Raw genomic sequence first — 21,161 nt, 5'->3', positions numbered from 1 at the left:
TAATAAGGATGTTGGTGTCCCTGAAAGTGACATAGCTCCTTTAGGATGTGGAGTAAGAGATGGAAACTGGCCCTCTGTGCCTACCCCAAGTCCTCTCTACTTATGCGCTTTTAACTTCACAGCTAATGTATGCAAGTGCCGAACACAATACCTAGGACAGTTGCGTGCCTAATGAGTCACAATATTATTACCATTATTATTGTATCTCTCATCTAAACTCTAAGTGAAGAGAAAATCAGTCAAACATTAAATTGGAGGTGGGGAGATCCCACAGTCATGCACTGGGTAAGTTTCAGACCAGTTATAAAAACTGCATTTTCCGCTTAGCTAACTAACCCTTACCCAGCCTAGTGAATGCTCACACCATGCTTCGTAGTGAAACTGTAACTTGTGACAGTCATGTGCCCATACAGCTGCCCTAATCCACCACAAGTCTGTTTTTATCACGAAACCCATCTTACAACTGTCATTAATCTTTAGTCACTGGTATTAATTTTTAGTCACTGGTTGGTTTTTTGTTTTGTTTTTTACAGAATTGCTCATTTTTAACACTTTCTAACCCATCAATTTCAAACCCAACAATTTTAAATCCAACAAAAAATAGAGCTTTCATTTTCATGATTCAATATTGTGTCCATTTGTTAAGATCGAAAAATTTTTCCCATGAGCTCAGCCTTCATGATTCAGTCTTAAATGCATCAAATTGTAGAGAAGAGGCAGCCTCAGAATTAACCTTTGAAAACAGCCTGTTTTATTCAGTCCCATCAATAATTCAGAAATTCACAGGGGCTCAGAAATCCATAATGCTAACTACTGGGTGTTAAGCCTGAACTACTCTCTAAATTAGAGTGTTTGAGGCTACGAGTCTTCCCCAGTTCCACCTGGCTCTACCTGAAATCAAGGCTCAAACACCATGCTTGGGCCAATCTGACCCTCCACCTAAACTTACAGACTATCCGGCCACAATCAGCAGCTACAGAATTTAGACAGAAGCTGGGAGTTCAGCTGACATTTTGGCTCTATTTAGATCCTCAGGGAAAGAAGAAACATATCATAGAATTGGAATGGTCAAAGATTCACCAAAAAGAGAATCAAGGGAGGTGATGAAAAGTGAGGGGAGCCAGGTCACAGCCCACTCACACAATATAAAACAGAGCTGTACATATCTACCTAGTATGTTTCACATACAAAACAATTGCTGAATCTTAAAGAAATAATTGTCATCCATCTTTCATGTGTAGAAAATATCTTTATGGACATAAAGAAACATGATCTAACAGGCCCTTCTGCCCTCTGGGGAACATATAGCATGTGTGTCATACAAAGACCCTAGAGCAGCGGTTCTCAACCTGTGGGTCGTGACCCCTTTGGGGTCGAACGACCCTTTCACAGGGGTCGCCTAAATACATCCTGCATATCAGATATTTACATTACAATTCATAACAGTAGCAAAATTACAGTTATGAAGTAGCAACAAAAAATAATTTTATGGTTGGGGGTCACCACAACATGAGGAACTGTATTAAAGGGCCGCGGCATTAGGAAGGTTGAGAACCACTGCCCTAGACCCTGGAGACAGACATTCCTGAGATCAAATCCTGATCTTCCATTTATTATCTATGTACAATTTACTTAGTCTCTCTGAGCTTGTTTTATCCTCCGAAAAATATCTAATTTACAAGGTAGTTGTCAAAACGAAATGAGAAAACCTAGTTCAGCACAGAATAGGCACCCAGTGAGAGTTAGCTTCTTGCTCCTTATCTTCATAAGAATTTGCAAACTAGGTGTTAAGGTAATAAAAAGAATCTCCTTGTTTCCAAGATTAGCCTTTTGTGGAGCTTCTCCACTTCCAGACAGTCTAATTAACACCCAGTCTTCACCTTCACCCACACGTTCATCAGTTTCAAGAACAGTTAATGGCTAGCAAGAAGTCACAGAGCAGATCCAGTCTCCCAATTCTTAATCCCAATGGATACTTCTGAGAATCTGTTGGTGACAAAAATATTAAATAAAATTAAAACAGAATATTTTATTTGTAGTTTAAAATACATATACAGATCTTCAAATTCATCCTCACTGTCATCCTTCAAGGTCCTGACACAATAAAAAGGTATTTCCAATTAAATGTTTACTTTAGTTTTTATATTAATTTGTATAGCAGATATTTATGCTGTAGTATAGCTGTTTTAAATATATATATATACACACGTATATATAATATATAAATATATTTTATTTCAGAGAGGAAGGGAGAGGGAAATAGAAACATCAATGATGAGAGAGAATCACTGATTGGCTGCCTCCTGCAACGCCCCACATTGGGGATGGAGCCTACAATCCCAGCATGTGCCCTAACTGGGAATCAAATCGTGACCTCTGGTTCATAGGTTGATGCTCAACCACTGAGCCACACTGGCTGGGCTACAGCTGCTTTTTTGTGAAGTGTAAATACTTATTTTCTTCTCTGCGGACCTTTATTTTAAAGTTCTATAAACAAATAAAATATTACAGACTTTGCGATGCTGTTTGCACATAACTAGAGAAATGTTTTAAATACTGAAACTTGGGACAAACCTCAGACCAATTAAATCAGAATCTCTGGGGTAGTTCCCAGGCACTGGACGGTGTCCAAGGCTCCCCAGATGATTTTAATGAGCAGCCTGAGGGGAGTGGGATGGAGCAGACATGACTATTTCTCTCCCCCTTTGTTTATTACACTTCAGAGCCCTGCTCCCCACTGATTAATCTCTGAGTGCCAACTCTAGCCAAGACACTGGTTGGGATTTTAGAAGAGCCACATCATCTCTCCCAGGAAGAAACCCCGTGAGCTTGCAGTGAGTTTCCAGGTCCAGCCTGGAAGCATGTCTTATGATGCATGCAGCTCTTCCTTGCAGCCTTCCAGATGACTTGGCCTGGTCCTGTGTTCCGCTTGCACTGGGCTTATGCCCCCTTCCAGTGGTTATAATAGACTTTGTTCTGTCTGCTAGTCCTCCTGGTCTGGGTTCCTGGACAGAACTAGAAGCATCTGGGGATCTTATTAAAATGCAGATTCATCAGATTCAGGTTGAGAAATGAAAAGGCAGGGCCCTGGTATTCTGCATTTCTAATAATCTAATGGTGCTGATGCTGCCTTTCTGCCACCCACACTTAGGTAGCAAAGTCATAGGTGGTCCTTTTCATCTCTAACTTCTGAAGCAAATACAATTCTTTTGTTTCAAGGCCTTTTTTCTTCTATGAGATATTCTATGTTTGCCATTTCTGGTATATTTGGTGCTGTTTGGGTGGAAATGCATCCCACAATGAAAACATTCCTCATCTGAAAAAGCACAATCCATTTTATGAAAACCCAATTTTACATTCAGCTCACAGGAAGCTCCATGGTGAAGAGTGAGAATTTCCTATATAAATAAATTGATAAGTAGTTATACATCTGGAGCAATATGTGCTGAGTATCAAGTGAAGGTACAGACCTGAAATGGCAAATACACAACAATCACAAATATCTCCCATTGTCTTCCCTCTGGAGAACTTGGCAGACATCGATGTCCATTCATAACATTCTTTTTTTCCTTTGAGATCATAGTTTGCCTTAGAATCCTTCCCAACACAGAGACCTACCCAATAGCCAATATTGACATCCCTGATATGGATATGATGAGAGCTCAGAGAAAGAAACAATTGACTCCAACTAGGAGCACTTCCCTAAGGGAATTGATTTTGATTTAGCCTGGCGAGACAATGTTCTTTTTTTGTGACGCCAACCTGCCAGTGATAATAAGCTAGAATGTTTAAGTGTTCATACACTTAAAATAATATTCAATAGTTATCTTATTGTAACTATGTAATTATAATGTGTGCTTTATCGATACTTCTCACGAAATCCTTGATTTTCATCTTCCTGGTATATCATTAATACTAACAAAACAACAACAATTTCAAATGGTTCCCAGAAGTAGCACCGATAGAAAATCCATAGGCAACACTTCCGTTGGGCTCAGCTCCTGCTGCTGACTTGGAGAACTGCCTCTGGAATGTGCTGCCACTTTTGCTCCACAATCTGTTTGCCACTATCCAAAGGACATGCTCCCTTCCTGATTAGGTCATCTGTGTCTTTGTCAATTGGTATATATCACTGTATAATGAGTGACTTACATCAGAACTTCAAAAATATTTGCTGAGGAAATGAACTGGCTCTTTTGAAACCAGGTTGAAAACCAGTATCTGCTAAATCATCCCTCATCCCTGCACATATCCTGTTTGTTGTGCTCTGTGCAGTAGACACCCAGCTGCCCCTGGAAGGCCAGTTTCTATTTCCATGTGTTCCACTTCAGCTTCCCTCTTCTACCTGCTGCTCCATTTCGGCCTATCAAGGCCAACCAGTGTTAATCCTATCTCCTATCTTCTGAGGGAAGGCCAGGCTCTGGTCAAAAAGAACTTTTCATTTTTTTCAGTTATTGTAGAATATGAACCACTGATTTCCCCCAAGTTGCCACACTCTGCCTTACACTGTGTGAGCTGCATTAGCGAAACCATTTATGAGCAGCCCACACCGTGTAATTACCTGGAAAAGGAACAAATTTCCGAGTCTGTCAGGATTTAGTTCTGCCACCATTTTTAGGAAGTTGTGATAGCTTTGAAAAGAAGGTAAAACTATGTTTCTCTCATGTTTCAAAAGTGACTTCAATAAAGGTAAAATTAAATCAAAAAATACTTTGTAGCTAAAGATGCCTTAACTTTGAAATCTTTATTAATCATAGAGCAGTGGAAGCAGTGGCAGAATCCTTCCTTCTGAGTCATGACAATGGGACAAATCATAGTGAAGCAAATTCAGGGCCACAGACACCAGAACTCAACAAGGGAGAAGTAGAAATCCAGACAGGTTGCAAATTCAGGGTTGGAAATATGAGCATTGAAATCAAGAGCAAAGCTGCCAGGCTTCCTTCTACAACAGGTATGGGTCACACTCTCACTGTCTCTCTTTCTGCCATCATGTAGGTTCTGTGTTCCCCGCACAAACAAGCCTGTGAAACCTCAGAAATCATCCCTGCTACAGAGCAGGAGTTGCCACAGCCCCAGGCTGAAACAGGGTCTGGAACAGAACCGGACAGTGATGAATCAGTGCCAGAACTCGAGGAACACCACACAGGCAACCACACAACAAGCCCAGCTGGCAGCAGCTGCTGAAATTGATAAACAACAAGTCAGTAAAGCAAAGGGAGCCAGTGTGAAAAGGCGGCACCATAAACTGGGTCCTAACAGGTTTCAGAGGTTACTAGGAAATCTAAGAATATCCTCTTTATCATCACAAAACCAGATGTCTACAAGAGCCCTGTTTCAGATACCTCCATAATTTGGGGAAAAGCCAAAATGTAAGATTCATCTCAGCAAACACAGCTAGCAGCTGCTGAGAAACTCAAAGTTCAAGGTGAAGCTGTCACAACATTCAAGAAAACACACAGACTCCAACTATACAAGAGGAGAGTAAAGAGGAATGGGGTTGATTAAACAGGTGTGGAAGCTAAAGACATAGAGTTGGTCACATCACAAGCAAATGTGTTGAAAGCAAAGGCAGTCCAAGCCCTGAGGAACAACAATGACATTGTAACCATCTAAAAATGAGGAGTGGGGGGTAGGGGCTTTAAAAGAGTAACTGCAGCCCATCTACGGTGGTGGCTCAATGGTTGAGCATTAACCTATGAACCATGAGGACATGGTTCAGTCAGGGCACATGTCCGGGTTGTGTGCTCGATCCCCAGTAGGGGGTGTGCAGAAGGCAGATGATCCATGATTCTCTCTCATCATTGGTGTTTCTATCTCTCTCTCCCTCTCCCTTCCTCTCTGAAATCAATAAAAATATATTTTTAAAAAGAGTAACTGCAGCTTGGTTTGAAATTTGTACTCTATCATTAAAAACCTATGGCTTCTTGTGGGATGAGGGGAAAAAAAGAAATCAAGAACAAAGCAGAAATAGCATAGAAACAGGCTGTTGGAGTTTGGTGATCAGGCCAAAATTAGCAATACAGTAGATCAGAACTAAGTCATTATTTGAGGAGCATGAACACAAAAGACCAGAGATAGGCGAATGCTAAGTAAAGTGCCTTAATTCAGAGTTTCTGGGAAAGAAGGCTGAAGAGACCTTAAATCTATCTCTCAGAAATGTTTTCCTTTGTCATCTCCAGCCTACAAAATAACTCCCATTTGCTCTGTCTATCCACTTGCCTGTCTGAAGAAACCACCTGAAAAGAATGATGAAAGTCACTAATTCTACACACCAAACTGGTCCAACCATATTGACTGAAGCAATACCTTGAGAAAACAAGTCCATAAATTAAGTCATATAATTGTCTATAGATAAAGCCTGAATCTAAATGTGCTTAAGTTGTCTCAATAGTGAAATTACTGATATATATAGCACTATAAGTAGACTTGTTCCTGTTGCCTCTGATTTTCATCTGAAACCCCAGAGTAAAGAACAGTGTTAAGAGCTTACATATCCATAAATTTGCTCAAGGGTTACCTAAAAAGGTAATCCAGAAACTCAATCCAGAGAGAGTAATCAAAGCAGATGGCATTTTTCTCTAACCATCTCATTGCAGAATTCGGGAGAATATTTGCAAGCATATAATGCATCCAGCCGGGTGAGAGGGAGAGGAAGCCTGGCTGTGTCCACTGAAGTTGGCTGGGTAGAAACTCAAGCAAGAGGCTGGCCTGGACCTGCCTTTGAAGACACAGCAAGGAAAGAGGTTCGTTGCAGAAGTAGCCCACACTTCTACAACTGAGCAGAGAAATGCCACAGGTTTTCTGGTGGACACTAGAGGAGAGAATCAGGTGTAAGTCAAGGTCCCAAAACAAAGAGTCTGTGTAGGATATACTGCTGAAGCAGGGGCTGATGGGCAATAGTAAGAAATCAGAGATTACATTGTTCATGCCAGGGACAAGTCAAATGACTCACAAACAACTGGGATTAGGGCTACACAGAGGCCTTCCAAGTCAGATTAACACTCCAGCAGCAGATCTTCTGTCCCATACCTCTCCTTCATTCTCACAACCTCGCACCCGTGTCTGGAAGACACAGAGTTTCTGTCCGCTGGCCCGGAAGGTCCTGGTTTTCTGGAAAGAGCAAGAATCCTGGGCATCTTGTTAAAATGCAGATTCATCAGATTCAGGCTGAGAAATGCGGAGGCAGGGCCCTGATGGTCTGTGTTTCTGATGGTGCTGACGCTGCTGACTGCCAACCACACTGAGGTAGCAAAGCCATAGTTGGTATCACAGTAAGGTGGGGACTGAGGACTGTCAGAGCAAGTTCGGAGAGTGAAGAGGCCCACCATTCCTTCTTAATGCCTTTTCCTCACTGTAGATTCTGAGTCCAAGACAGGCCCACACTGGGAAGAAAAAAAAAATTAGTACTTATTTAGATGGAACAAGACTTTTTTAAAGTGGTGATAAAAGAAATTAAGTTGCTTTCTGTTTGTCCCATGCCAAGTTCAGTTCATATAATGTTATGGGCTAAGCTGTGTTCCACCAAAATCTTCCATTGAAGCTCTAACCCCTAATTCCTAAGAATGTGACTATATTTGCAGATAGGGCCGTAAGAAGGTGATTAAGTTAAGATGAGGTTATTAGGGTAAGCCCCAATCCAACCTGACTGGTGTCCTTATAAAAAGAAGAAACGTTGCCTGGCCGATGTGCTCAATGGTTGAGCATCAACCTACAAACCAGGAGGTCGGGTTTCAATTCTAAAAGGGCACATGCCCAGGTTGTGGGCTCGATCCCCAGTGTGGGGCGTGCAGGAGGCAACTGATCAAGGATTCTCTCTCATCATTGATGTTTCTATCTCTCTCTCCCTTTCCCTTCCTCTCTGAAATCAATAAAAATATTTTTTTTAAAAAAAAAGGAGAAATGTGGACACACAAATATATACCAGGGAGGCATGTCTGCACAGAGAGACCACCATGTGAAGAGGCAGCAGGAGAGCCGCCATCTGCAAGCAAAGGAGAAAGGTCTGAAACAGTTTCCTCCCCAGTGGTCCTCAGAGGAAACCATCTCTGCCAGCACCTTGATCTTGGTTTTTGGCAGAAAATAAATGTCTGTCATTTAAGCCACCTAGCCTGTGGTGCTTTGTTATGGCAACCCTAGGAAACTAATACATCTAATAAACCAGTTAATAGAGAGAACATTTCTTATGCGTATTAACTTCAATGCTATATGTCTTATAGCTTCAGAAAACTTCTGCAGCATACCTCTTCCACATTTAACAATCAACCTAAAAAGTCAAGTTAGAATGCAATCAGTATCTTTTTAGGAAGCTTACCATCTTTGTCTTCAAATCTTCTAATACAGAATGTCTGAAATATTATAGCCTCATACTGTATCTTATCACATGTCAGAAAAATAAACTATTTTCCCCCTACATGAAATAAGTAAACTTTTCTCATTAACATACGCATATGTTTAAACAGGAGTACTATCTTCAAGGCTGTAGTCATGTTTCTATAGCTAGAAAAGAAGGGAATATTTGAGAGTTCAGTTTGATACCATTTGTTTAAAAGTTTCAAAAGGGACTGGTGATTAAGATTCAGAGCTGCAGTTAAAGTCTTCTCCTCAGATCCTTGGTAGGATTTACCATCTTAAGAGTTTATGGGTGAATTGAAGTCCTGATAGACCTCATGCCCAACTACTTGCTCAATTACCTCCACATGAATGCTTTACCCGCTCCTGAATATCAAGTTCTGTAAAAATGAACATCTCTCCTCCACTAACATGGTCCTGTTTTCTCTAAATCCTTTCTTCCAGGTTCTGATGTGGTTGGAAAGGTTCGAGGAAATGACATCTTTGTGTGCAGCAGCGAGAATGGTGCCTGGCACCACAGTGACTCTCAGTCACTGGATTAAGGCTTACCCTAATAAACCAACTTTCCAGTCACACAGTCAGAAACCCAGTAGCTTCTTCAACAACTTCCTTTCCTTGGTTTCCCTTATTTAATCCATCCATGTTCTGACAATTTTATAGTTTAAAAAAAATTATTCCTGACTGATCTCCCTGTCTCTAATCTCTCTCCTCTTCATCCAATTGTAATGTTTTCTTCCTCTCTGTACCCCACAGAGTAGTTCAAAGTAATTTATTCTACTCAACTGGAGTTTTCAGCTATTAAATAACCATTTCCTCTGAAACCTCAGAAAGGTGTGTATATACAAAAGGTGTCTCCTCCAGTTGACAGAAGCCAAACATAAAAATGAAATGGGAAACCCCAAGAAATAACTATTTAATGTACTTCTGTCTTCAAACATTCACCAGGCTCCAAAGCTCTCCCAGCTGGGGTGCCATTTTTTTCCAGACCACGCCCCCACCTTTGGAAAGGAGCACCCAACTGGAGAAAATCTGCACCAGCATACCCCCTCCCTGCTGGGCCACCAACTGGACTAAAGCTGTGTTTCCTGTCTCAGCGGCTTTCTAACTAGCCGCCACTCCACTCTAGTTAATTTCATTCAAAGTTACACACTCAAGCCCCATGAAAAATTTCCGTGCTTTTAGAGGAAACTTAGGTCATGGGCCTAAACTAAGGAAGTGAATTTTTCACTCATTCTGATTATTATAAATTTTCCTCTTAAGAGAGACTATGTCGTGTGGTAGAAAAAGCATGGGCTGCAGAGTTAGATAGGCCTCAGTTCAAATCCTGGTTCCCCCTTCTCTCCTGTTTTCTCACCTATAGAATGAGAATTCAATCTACTTCCTAGTGTGGTTGAGATGACTCAGTAAGGTGATGTATTTGTATATAACAACTAGCATGATGCCTGGCACAATAAAGTTACTTGATAAATATGTCTCTTTATCTTCTTTATTAATTTAATTTCTCTCTCTAGTTTTTCAGCAATACGTGTATAAATTCACATTATGATTTCACAGAGACAGTGAATAAAAATATACCAGGGAGTAAAGAACAATAACAAAAAACTTACCTAGCCTCACCATGTGCTCAACGTTTTATGTTTTACATACATTAATTCACTCATTCTATGCGCCAACTACCATAAGAGTTAGGCAAAGAACTATTCAAGAATGGAGTCAGGATTTGGAACCTAGGCAATATGGCTCCACCATCTGTGTGCCTAAACTTCTGACAGACTGCCTCTCAGCGCAGAGGTGATGTTTAATTCCTCTGATGTGCTACAAAGTGCTTGGTTCTATGGCACCCTCTGCCCAGAGGTGATCAACCTAGAGCAGTGGTCGGCAAACTCACTAGTCAACAGAGCCAAATATCAACAGTACAACGACTGAAATTTCTTTTGAGAAACAAATTTTTTAAGCTTAAACTATATAGGTAGGTACATTGTTATTAACTTAATTAAGGTACTCCTAAGCTGGCCTTTGCTAAAAACATCCTCAATCTGATTGAAGTACGTTCGATGAGGTTGACCCCTTCCAACTCGTCTTGTATACTTGTTTCGTCTATCTCCTTTCATTCATCCTCTCTATATGTCCAAACCATCTCAACATACCTAACCACTGCAATGAGACTGCTGACTGGCTGGCTCACTCAACTAGCGCATGAATCTCGCGTGCCTCCCCCGCTCTGCGTATCCGCAGCCACCTGCGCCACGTCTCCCGTCACCCGACCGACCAACGGACCTACTGACACCCCCCACTTCTTCTAATGCCACTTCTTCAAAACAGACTCGCCCAGGCTGAAAACCGACTTCTGCACATGGGCCACAAAGTTTCAAATGCACTGTACGTGCGCGCCTGCACGTGGTATTTTGTGGAAGAGCCACACTCAAGGGGCCAAAGAGCCGCATGTGGCTCGCAAGCCGCGGTTTGCCGACCACTGACCTAGAGCAACTGATAAATAAATGGAGGACATGGGCAGTAGGTGTTCCTAAAGGGTTTTTTTTTCCATTCAAACAATATTTAAAAATATGAAACCCAATGAAAAGTGATGAGACGGCATTTCCCCAGTAGAGTAATCAGAAAAAAGTTCTCCAATCACACCCCACTCAGCTTCCAAACCTTAACAGCATCCTCAAATTATAAAGTCAGAGCTGACTGAGTATTTTGGAGGCAGGTTCTCTAATGCCAGGGGAAATTTCTCAACACCATTAATCAGCTATTTGATACTGAGAAAATCTCTTTGATTCCCGCACTTCTAGCACTGCTTCAATTTCCCCCCTCAAACGATAGCTTGTGATTTTACTTGAAACCCATGTTTATTGAATCTCTCATCATGTCTCTGACATTCCCCAAATAGGATCAAATTAAAAGGAAACTTAACTGGTAAGCCAACGAATAAAGAACAGAAGGAATCTTGAAATCTCTCTGCGAGCTTCAGCTACTCAGTCTTCCCAACCTCCCCCTGGAGTCAAGCTAAATGGTTTTCAAAGGTCAGAGCTTTTTGGAAGTCTGACTTATTAAAGTCACAGATAAACTCAGATTTTATGGATTATCTTTCCTGTCTCTCCCTCTTTTTTCTTCTCTCTAATTTCTCGCTGTTATTGCTGTGCATAAGCTCTCATGTTTTTTTTTATCCCCTCATTTATAGAGAATTACAAGTATGAACCATTGATCCTATTAATATTAGAAACTGAATCAGAACTAGATTACTGTATTGTGTGTGCTCACATAGAAAATTATTGATGACCTTACGCATCTCACAGCAATTGCAATTTCATGAATTTGTAAATCCAAAAGATATATGTTTTAAGTAATGCAAATTTGTTTTCTACCATTTATAAATTCTGGATCTCTATGAGGGAGCCAAGTAATTTCTGTTATCTTTATTCTAATATCTGAACCACTTTTCTGGGTTTCTCAATATAGAAAGAAAATGTCTGTGAGACTCATTCTTTGGGCTGGTGGTTCTCATTAACCTTAGATAGGAGAAATCTCAGTACATAGATCAAAATAAAAGGGCCATTTGGCAATAAATTCAATGTATCGCTACCTTGACCACTAAAAGAAAAAGTAGAATGTGTAATGCCTGGAGCAGGCCTTTCTATGGAGAATGCCTTCATTCCCTGATGAAATTCTGTCACTCATAGAAATTTTTTATGGAGCCTTAGATAGTTCACCTTGTACCCTGAAGAAAGTATCGTGGATTTTTTATGAGACTTACTACGCTATACATAACAGATTGGAAAGGAAAAATTGAAGGATAAGTAAATCTGCAGAAACAAATTGTGTTCTGTCATCCTCCTTAACTAATGGCATTGACTCTGCTCCAAGGCTGCCTGATTTTCCTAAATTGGCATTTGAGAAATAGCAGCAAGTCTAGTTCCCTTTTCCATTTCTCAACAGAGGCCCCACTTCTGCATCACTCTCCTTTTCTTTTCCCATCCTCTGGCTGTCTCCAATTATATCATCTTTACAAGCCCATCCTAATACCAAGCCGGTAGATATTGAACAGGGATTAGCGGTGGCACACTCTCAATTCACTAACTTCTTGTCAGGTTGGAAGCTTTCAAAATTGGGCCTAAGAAGGACTAAAATCTGGTAGGGTAAACATTTGAGTTTCTTTTTGCCTCCTCTAAAATTCCATGCTAGCAGTGAATAAGGGACTCCGTGTTAGGTAAAGCGCGCTATAATGAACATCCCAGCTGCACTACAGTAAAGTTGTCAAGAGTATGGACTCTGGAGACAGATGCCTGGGCTCCCACTTGCTAGCTACATGTACTTGGTTAAGTTAATTAACTTCTATAAGCCTCAGTTTTACTTCTATAAAAGAGCACCTTCCTTATAGGGTACTCGTAAGGATTAAATGAAGAGGTACATGTGAAGTACTCACTAGTAGAATCATGCCAGGACCAGAGTAAATGCTATGTTAGTCATTATGATTTCACATGAGATGTTAATGCCCTTTCAACATTCCCAAGAAGTGGTTGTTTATCTTATGCTTGATTTTCCCAAGAACAGGGAACTCATTATCTCCCAGGGTGACTTACTATTATTTTTAATATTGGAATGTTGATCTCTCTGTAATGAGAGATCAACATTTTCCTTTTAGTTCCTACTTACTAGTCTGAGGACCACATTAGAGTGACATAAAAAAAAAAGATAATTGATATTTGAATTGATATTTTTTCTCATTTTCTCTAAGTTAAACATCCTCCATTCCTACAATAATACACATATAATATGGATAAGTATTTAATAACTAGTTTGCCCATGGTTTTCTTAAAGAGTGGTGCCCAGAAAGAGGCTCTGAAAGCACAGTTCCCCTCATTCTAGAGCAGTGGTTCTCAACCTTCCTAATGCCGCGAACCTTTAATACAGTTCCTCATGTTGTGGTGACCCCCAATTTCATTGTTACAAATTGAACATAATTAAAGCATAGTGCTTAATCACAAAAACAATATGTAATTATATATGTGTTTTCTGATGGTCTTAGGCAACCCCTGTGAAAGGGTCGTTTGACCCCCAAAGGGATCGTGACCCACAGGTTGAGAACCGCTGTTCTAGAGGAACTTCTAAGAATGGAGCTTCTAAGTTCATTTTGGAATTTTTTTTAACATCCCCATAACATTACCTCATGTAAAACTCTTAAGTCTTTTCTGTATGACTACTACTAAATTGCATTTCATCATTGCCTTTCCGGGCTAGTGCAATTTTTTTTCTGATTTTTTGTAGGATGGTGGATGGTATGGCATGGTTGTAGGATGGTGTAAGGCAAGCATGTCAAATTCAAAGGCTAACACAGGCCAAATAAAAGAGGCATGCGACCCACAGGCCACGAGTTTGACATGCTTGGTGTAGTGTATAAGATGGGAGTAGTAACTAGACAACCTTATAATTACTCTTGTTAAATTTCATGCTGGCACCCGCCTATAACTTGAGTTTCTTAAGGTACTTTTGGATTTTAGTTCGATTAACCTTCTTTACATCATACATCACTAAGTGTCCTCTTTCTTTTGATAACCAAAAACATGTAGCCATCATACAATAAGGATGAAAGAGTGCTGAGAAAACCAGTGTCCTACTTTTATTCCTAGTCTCAAAAATAATAGGCCTGAGGTACTTCTTAACTGTTCAGGATATCTGTGTACCTCACAGATTTGTTTTTGTTTTTGTTGTTTTGAAGTTAAATCTTTATTGTTGAAAGTATTACATAAGATTGAAGAAAAAAAAAACCCAAATAGCTGCGATCCTGAGAAAGAAGAACAAAGTAGGAGGGATCTCAATACCAGATACCAAGCTGTATTATAAAGCCACTGTTTTCAAAACTGCCTGGTACTGACACAAGAACAGACATATAGATCAATGGAATAGAATAGAGAACCCAGAAATCAACCCAAACCACTAGGCTCAATTAATATTTGACAAAGGAGGCAAGAACATACAATGGAGTAAAGATAGTCTCTTCAATAAATGGTGCTGGGAAATTTGGTCAGACACATAAAAAAAAAAAAAATGAAACTAGACCACCAACTTATTCCATACACAAAAATAAACTCAAAATGGATAAAGGACTTAACATAAGACAGGAAACCATAAGGACCAGAAGGTTGAGAACCACTGCAAAAAAAAAGTATTACATATGTCCCCCTCTCCCCCGCATTGACCCCCTTCTAGCCCACTCCCTCCCCTCCCCCAGGCCTTCACCATTCTATTGTCTTTGTCAATGGGTTATAAATATATGCATATAAGTTCTTTGGTTGATCTCTTCCCATCCACCTACCCTCCCCCGCCTTCCCTCTGAGATTCAGCTGTCTGTTCCATGTTTCTATGTCTCTGTATCTGTTTTGTTCATCAGTTTATTTTGTTCATTAGATTCCACATATGAGTACTCACAGATTTGTTTACCTCTGAAGCAGTGGTTCTCAACCTTGGCTGCACATTAGAATCACCTGGGAATCTTTTTAAAATCCTGATTTCTGGGCCTCATCCTCCGGAAATTCTGTTTCTTTGTTACTCATGTTGTGGCCTCACCCCATCACAAAGAAACAGAATTTCCAGAGGATGAGGCCCAGAAATCAGGATTTTAAAAAGATTCCCAGGTGATTCTAATGTGCAGCCAAGGTTGAGAACCACTGCTCTAAAGGTTAAAAGGCAAACTAAGGTTTTTAGAAAAATTTTACTTATAAAATTATAGAAATGAGCATAACGCCAAAAGGTTAGCCTAAAAAAATTATAGTGAACTTACTGAGACTCTGGGGAAAAGTCTCAAACTTTAACCCTAGATCCTTTTTGCTTGTTCAGTTCCTGGCTGTCCATGCTTCTCTTCATGAGTCACTCAGCTGAGAACCACCTCTTCCTTCCACACAGCACCTTGCACATATCTCTGCTCTGCATCCCAGCCAGCAATTAAGAGCTCTGGCTTTCTTGCCCTCCACTGTCCCTAGGTAAGACTTTGCTTTCCAGGAATTCTTAGGGAGGCCTTTCTCCCAGACCTGCCCTGAGAATCCTGCTGCTCATGGTAGTGATCTCTTCGTCCTTTGATTAGCAACCCCTTGGCCATTCACCTCAGCTTAAATGGGAACCTGACTTTTGCCTTCCATCCTCTCATTTGGGCTTGAAGCACCCCAAGTCCCCTCTTACTCTAGTCATTTGTACACCAACCCTTGCCGATTGTGGCTTAGTGCCAGTTTGCTCCTTTCTCCCCTACAGGAATCCACATTTCTACCTGCCCAGGTTATATCATTTATGACTCTGAGAGGAAAAAAGGAGGGGAAGGGAATAGAAAAAGGAACCACTAGAAACAACAAAGATAAAAAGTTCCATCTGCCTCACATGTTTTGCCAAGAGCCAGAACTGCTCAGTCAGTGGCGTAGGTTTTAAATTCCATTCACTCAGACAGAATTTCCTCAAAAAGATCTCTAACTATAGCTTCTCTGTCTTGGCCTCAGGACCCTCTTACAAGCAGTGCCCCTCCGGGTTGAGGCCAAATACCCAGGACTGGCCAGTTCCTCTGGAGCTTGGGCATCAGCCAAGCTCAGAGGCCAAAGCGAATAGAAGAGGAAAGGGGCACAGATGGAGAAATCAAAGGGGCATTTCCCAGTTAAGACATCAGCACTGCTTTTTTAAAAAGAGTCTTGTTTTTAAGATCCTGTTAATTCAAAATGTAAATTCTTGAGAAGCATGCTTTCCTTCCACCAGTGGCTCACTTTTTTTCTTTTTCTGCATTTGCAGTATTAGTTAGGTTTTATTTTTCCATTGCACACCAGAAAGCTTAATGTTTGATATCAGTAAGGTAGTTATAAAACGCAAGGCACTGAAGGAAATTAATTCTTCATTCTATGTCAGATGAGTAAATGGAACATGTTAAATCATAAGCCTATTCATCATTTTAGATACTTTCAAAATGATTTCCTTTTTATAGAATAATTTCATCACAAGTAGAAATATCTCAGGCTTATTTAGCATCTAATTTAACAGAGGGCAGTGTTTTCAAGCGGACAGGCCACTAGACTGAGAATCATAAGTTCTAAATTCTAAGCCTTTTACTTTTACTGATGTGAGGAACTCTGGGTAAGGGCTCGAACTCCTTATCTGAAAAATGTAGGAACTGAACCAGAAGACTCTCAGTCTTTTTGCGGTTACAGTCTTTTCCCTAGTTAATAAGTTGAGATGCTGACAGTATAGTACCGTAAAGAGAAGAAACGCACTTGGATTCAAAAGATTCCGATTTTAATCTGAGTTTTGCCTCTGACTTTCTTTGTGACTTTGAGCATTTATCCTTTCCTGTTCCCTCATCTGAATAAAAAGGAAATAGAACAGATGGTGTCTAAGGACATTCCCAGCTCTAAAATTTTACAACAAAGAAAAATGACAGTAGTGCCTGTGCTGCCTTCCATTTGCATGTCTTACTCCAAATAACCCGAGAAGCTGGAACACACACCCCTCCACGTGCACCTTAGTTGCCAAGGAAAAAAGCCGTCTTAAGAGCCTCTGCCCCTCTCTCCTAAGTACCTGAGGTCAGGCTCTGGAATCCAGCACAAACATTATTATTTCTAGGCTCCATCCAACTGACCCCTGTTGACCACAAAGCAAAGACAACTAGTCTTTGCCTGCTGCTTATAAATATACTACTTAGGGGAGAGAGTGACTTCTTAAAAGCAAAAACAACAACAACAACAACAAAAAACACTATTTGTCAAATAAACTTGCTTTTTAAATTTTCTTACATGAAAATCTGCTTAAACCTAAAATATTTGTGTTTATAATTTCTGGATTTCTCTTAAAATGCCCTAACTATTCAAGTAAAGTGTCTTTGCTTCAAAAGGAAGTCAGAGCGACAGTCACGGGTGGTTTACAGAACAATTTCTGGTGTCTTTGCTTCATTTCAATATGTTGCCATGATTGGCCGTTGATAGTTACAAATAAGGAAGTTTTCAAGTCAGGGGATTTCTCAGTGGAAGTTCCCAGTTCAACACAAGGGAGAGCTCAGGGAGGCTTGGGCAGCATTCTAGAGCCTGTGTATAAAGCTTTCAGACTCTGTAACTGCCCACATCTTTAAAGAGGAATAGTCTGTGAAGGAAGACTTGTAAGCTGAAGAAGAGGTGACCAAAAACTGCAGTCGTTCCTATTGATTCGCAACCTAAGCAAGGGGGCCAGGATGTCTTAAACTGAAGTGTGGCTGACTTGTTCTCCTCTTGCTTCTGCTAAGTGAGTAATTTATGACATGATTCAATAATACCTTTGTATTTATTGTCATAGTTAGAAATTTGACGTTTACAAAATAGGGTCCTTAGCTAAAACTAAAGGATAATTTAAAATACTGTGATTTTTTTACACTTTTCCCAACATTTAAAATAAAATTGATGTCTACTTGAAATGATCAATTTTTTTTTCGTTTATGTCTGGAACATACACCTTCTCTGAGTGGTTTTTATAACAATATAAGACTTAAAAGATATGTAGTTAGCATAAGTTAAGTTGCATATAGCTTACTAGGTTGAAAAGTACACTAATACTACTATATGTAGTCATACTTCTTTTGGGTGAAAATTTTAAAGATCAATTCCTATCTCATCCAGTGTATTCATTCAAACATTAACTAAAGTTTATATTTTTCCATTTTCTAAGAAATACATGTTAATGAATACATCTTTACAATAAAGTATTAACCTCATGGAAAACTTTCCATTTCCTATCTTAAAACATTTAAACTTACATAATTAGAGTAATCTAGTCTTCTTCTATTACCAATTGACTTTTATGTTCAGAAACAAAGATGAATACTAAAGATTGTATAGTATTTTCTTAAGTATTTTCTTAATGATAAGCCTAGGAAATGTTGATAGTTCAAAAAGAGTAAACATCAAGAATCATTATCACTATTGTTATATTAATAGCTGCCATTTATTGAGTGTCTCCTGGAGGAAAACAATCACAAGATCTTCCAGTTCAAGGCAGAACCAGGGCTTAAACAAGATCTCATATCACTTTTTCCATGGCTCTCTGTTTCCACTGCCCTGCCTTCTTACAACAGTAAAACTATATTTTGAGATGTCTTATCTGAACTGCAAAATGATGGGGGAGAAAGGAAGATGACCTAGCCAAGGGCCCAGAGCAGCCAAGTCATTCATTGAAGCTTAGAAGTTATTTCCAGGTCTCCCTTCTCTTCACTCATCCACCCCATTTCCTCACTCTCTCCAGGGTGCACTCTTACCTATTCACGGGGCGGGCACACACAGCTATCTATCTCCAGGCAGGAGGGATGTGGACTGTATATCAAGTCCAACCTGACTGAGGTTCCTGCTAGCAAGTGACCAGGGCCCTGAAGGAATGTCCGGTTACTTCTTTTAAACGCTTGTGACAATAAAAGAGATGGCCAACTGGAAGATTTAAAACAAATCTGTTAAATTCCTCCCAAAAGGTTCTGGTTGGAATTTCATAAAACATACACTGATTTGATGAAAAGAATCATTCTTACAGTAGAGAACTTGCCTGTCTGCAAACATTCTTTCTCTCCATGTACTTAAGGCCTCAGAAAACATATAGGTCTTTGTTTATAGTAAACTGTATTTCAGCATGTTTTATTTTCTTTGTGTGGGGGTGGTGATTTTAAAAAGTTCTTGATTTCATAATTTTATCTTGCATTTAGCCATTATATCAATCCTTTATTCTAAATTATTTTAGGTAATTTACATGTGAAGTCTACATAGAAAAAATATAATTTCGTAGCCTTTTTTTTTTTTCTTCTCACCACATTGTCCAGAACTTCTAGAACAGTGTTTAATAACAGGAGAGATAGCAGCCAACCTTGTCTCATTCTGATCTCAGTGGGAATTTCCCTAGTGGTTAACATTAAGAGTGACGTTGGCTATTGGTTTGAAGTAAATAAGCTTGTTATAAAAACCAGGTAACTGCCAAATACATTTCTAACCCGAGTTTGCTAAAGGTGTATCAAGACTTCATGTAAAACTATGTTCAATGTCTTTTTTATATCATTAGAGACAACTGTATGGTTTCCTATATAGTTTTAAACTATATAGTACTGTGCTGTTACACAATACAATAATTTCTTTTTTTTTTTAAATTCTGTGATACCAAAAATCATGTCCCCAGTAAAAAGGTAGATTTATAGTTTAACGTATATATATTTTTTGCTCTGGTTAAAATAAAAAATTGATCAAAACCAGCCAAACCAAACCTACACATTTCCTCATTTTCTCTTCAATCCACACTTCTTAGATGCCTCTCCCCTATTACTTTGGATTCACAATTTAGTTCACAACTCAAATTAACAGAAAAGAATGAAAACAATGTGTCACAGCCAAAAAGCCCTCTCCCGGCAGAGCAACCAGATACTCAAACAAAGCAGCTGTTCCTGCATTTTGTGCAAAAAGCTTTCTCTCCATTATGACAGCGCCAGTTGCAGACCACAATTCAGTTACAACCGACAGTGGTATGCAAAATGTGTCCAAATTCACTGATCTTACACCTATGTATGCTGGATAAGAAATGTCTGTAATTTACTGAGAAATTTTGCTTTCATATTCTTAAACGAAATTAATCTGTATTTTTTATTTTCTGATTTTAAAAAATACCGGTTTACCATGCTTTCAAAAAGTTTAATGGGCTTTATTTGCTCTTTGAAATGTTTAAAGAGCAAACCTTAACACTATTTATCCTTGGCACCCACTTTTGGTTGTTTTGTTCATGTGATTTTGTTTTTATCAAATTTTTCAAATCTATTAGCATACATGGCATTCCCTTGTACTTTTTAAAAATCATCTCTATAACTATGTGGATAAACCTTTTTCATTACTTATTTTGACCATTTATGTTTTCTCTCTCCCTCTCTTTTTTTTCCTGATTGGACATGTCAAAGAGTTAATCTGGATGTATTACTTTTATGGTTTTCATTTTTTCAAATAATTAGTTTTTTTATATTTATTAATATTTCTTAATGCTTTATTTTAGAATATTTTACTTTTACTTTTCTGTTCTTGCATTGAATGATTAGTTCATTTTTTTTTCTTTCTTGTTTTGTAATGAAAACATTTAAGGCTAGGAATTTTCTTTGAGTACCATTCTAACTACATCTCACTTTTATATGTCACTTTCACATGGCCATTATTTTATGTTTTTTTCATTGTAGCTTTATTTTCTCTTTGATCCAAAAATTACTTAGGATAATAAAGGTGTTTTTTTTTAGTTAATAGGCTTTATTTTTTAGAATAACTTTAGATTTAGAGAAAAATTGAGCAAACATTACAGAGTTTTCATATACTCCATTACACACAGTTTCTTCTATTATTAACAGCTTACATTAGTATGGTACATTTGTTACACTTAAGGAACAAATATTGATACATTTTTACTAACTCAGTCCATAGTTTATTCAGAATTCCTTAATTTTTCCTTTTTTCCCCCTTTAAAAAAATTGAGGTAAAATTCACATCACATAAAATTATTTTGAATACTATTGTAAGTAGAATTATTTCCTTGATTTCATTTTTGGATTATTCATTGATGACGCATAAAAGCACAACTGATTTTTGAGTATTAATCTTATATTTAGCAACTTTGGTAAAATAATTTGTTCATTCTTATGGGTTCTTTGGAATTTTTTAATACATAGGAACTAGATACCTAGTGCACAAAATTTGTGCATGGGTGGGGTCCCTAGGCCTGGCAGGCAATCAGAGCTGATTGGAGCCTTCTGGCTGCCAGCTGGGGCCTTCTTTCATTCTGCGCCGCCCCCTGGTGGTCAGCACATGTCATAG

At 39.1% G+C, this 21,161-nt stretch overlaps 1 protein-coding gene and 1 pseudogene across 1 annotated transcript in view; both read left to right on the top strand.

The window, feature by feature from the left end:
* The first annotated feature begins 2,871 nt into the window (after window positions 1-2,871).
* On the top strand, window positions 2,872-5,613 carry LOC132238853 (nascent polypeptide-associated complex subunit alpha-like; annotated as a pseudogene).
* An 11,763-nt stretch (window positions 5,614-17,376) lies between these two features.
* Window positions 17,377-21,161, top strand: part of TANK (TRAF family member associated NFKB activator) — a 99,878-nt gene continuing 96,093 nt past the window's right edge. The window contains exon 1 of the mRNA XM_059704277.1: window positions 17,377-17,592. The gene's annotated coding sequence lies outside the window, so the exon portion shown is untranslated. The remainder of the gene's footprint in view (window positions 17,593-21,161) is intronic.

This window comes from Myotis daubentonii, chromosome 7, assembly GCF_963259705.1.
Source record: "Myotis daubentonii chromosome 7, mMyoDau2.1, whole genome shotgun sequence".
Classification (NCBI taxonomy): domain Eukaryota; kingdom Metazoa; phylum Chordata; class Mammalia; order Chiroptera; family Vespertilionidae; genus Myotis; species Myotis daubentonii.
The sequence above is the reverse complement of the archived record's forward strand: the minus strand, read 5'-3'. Positions and strand labels throughout refer to the sequence as shown.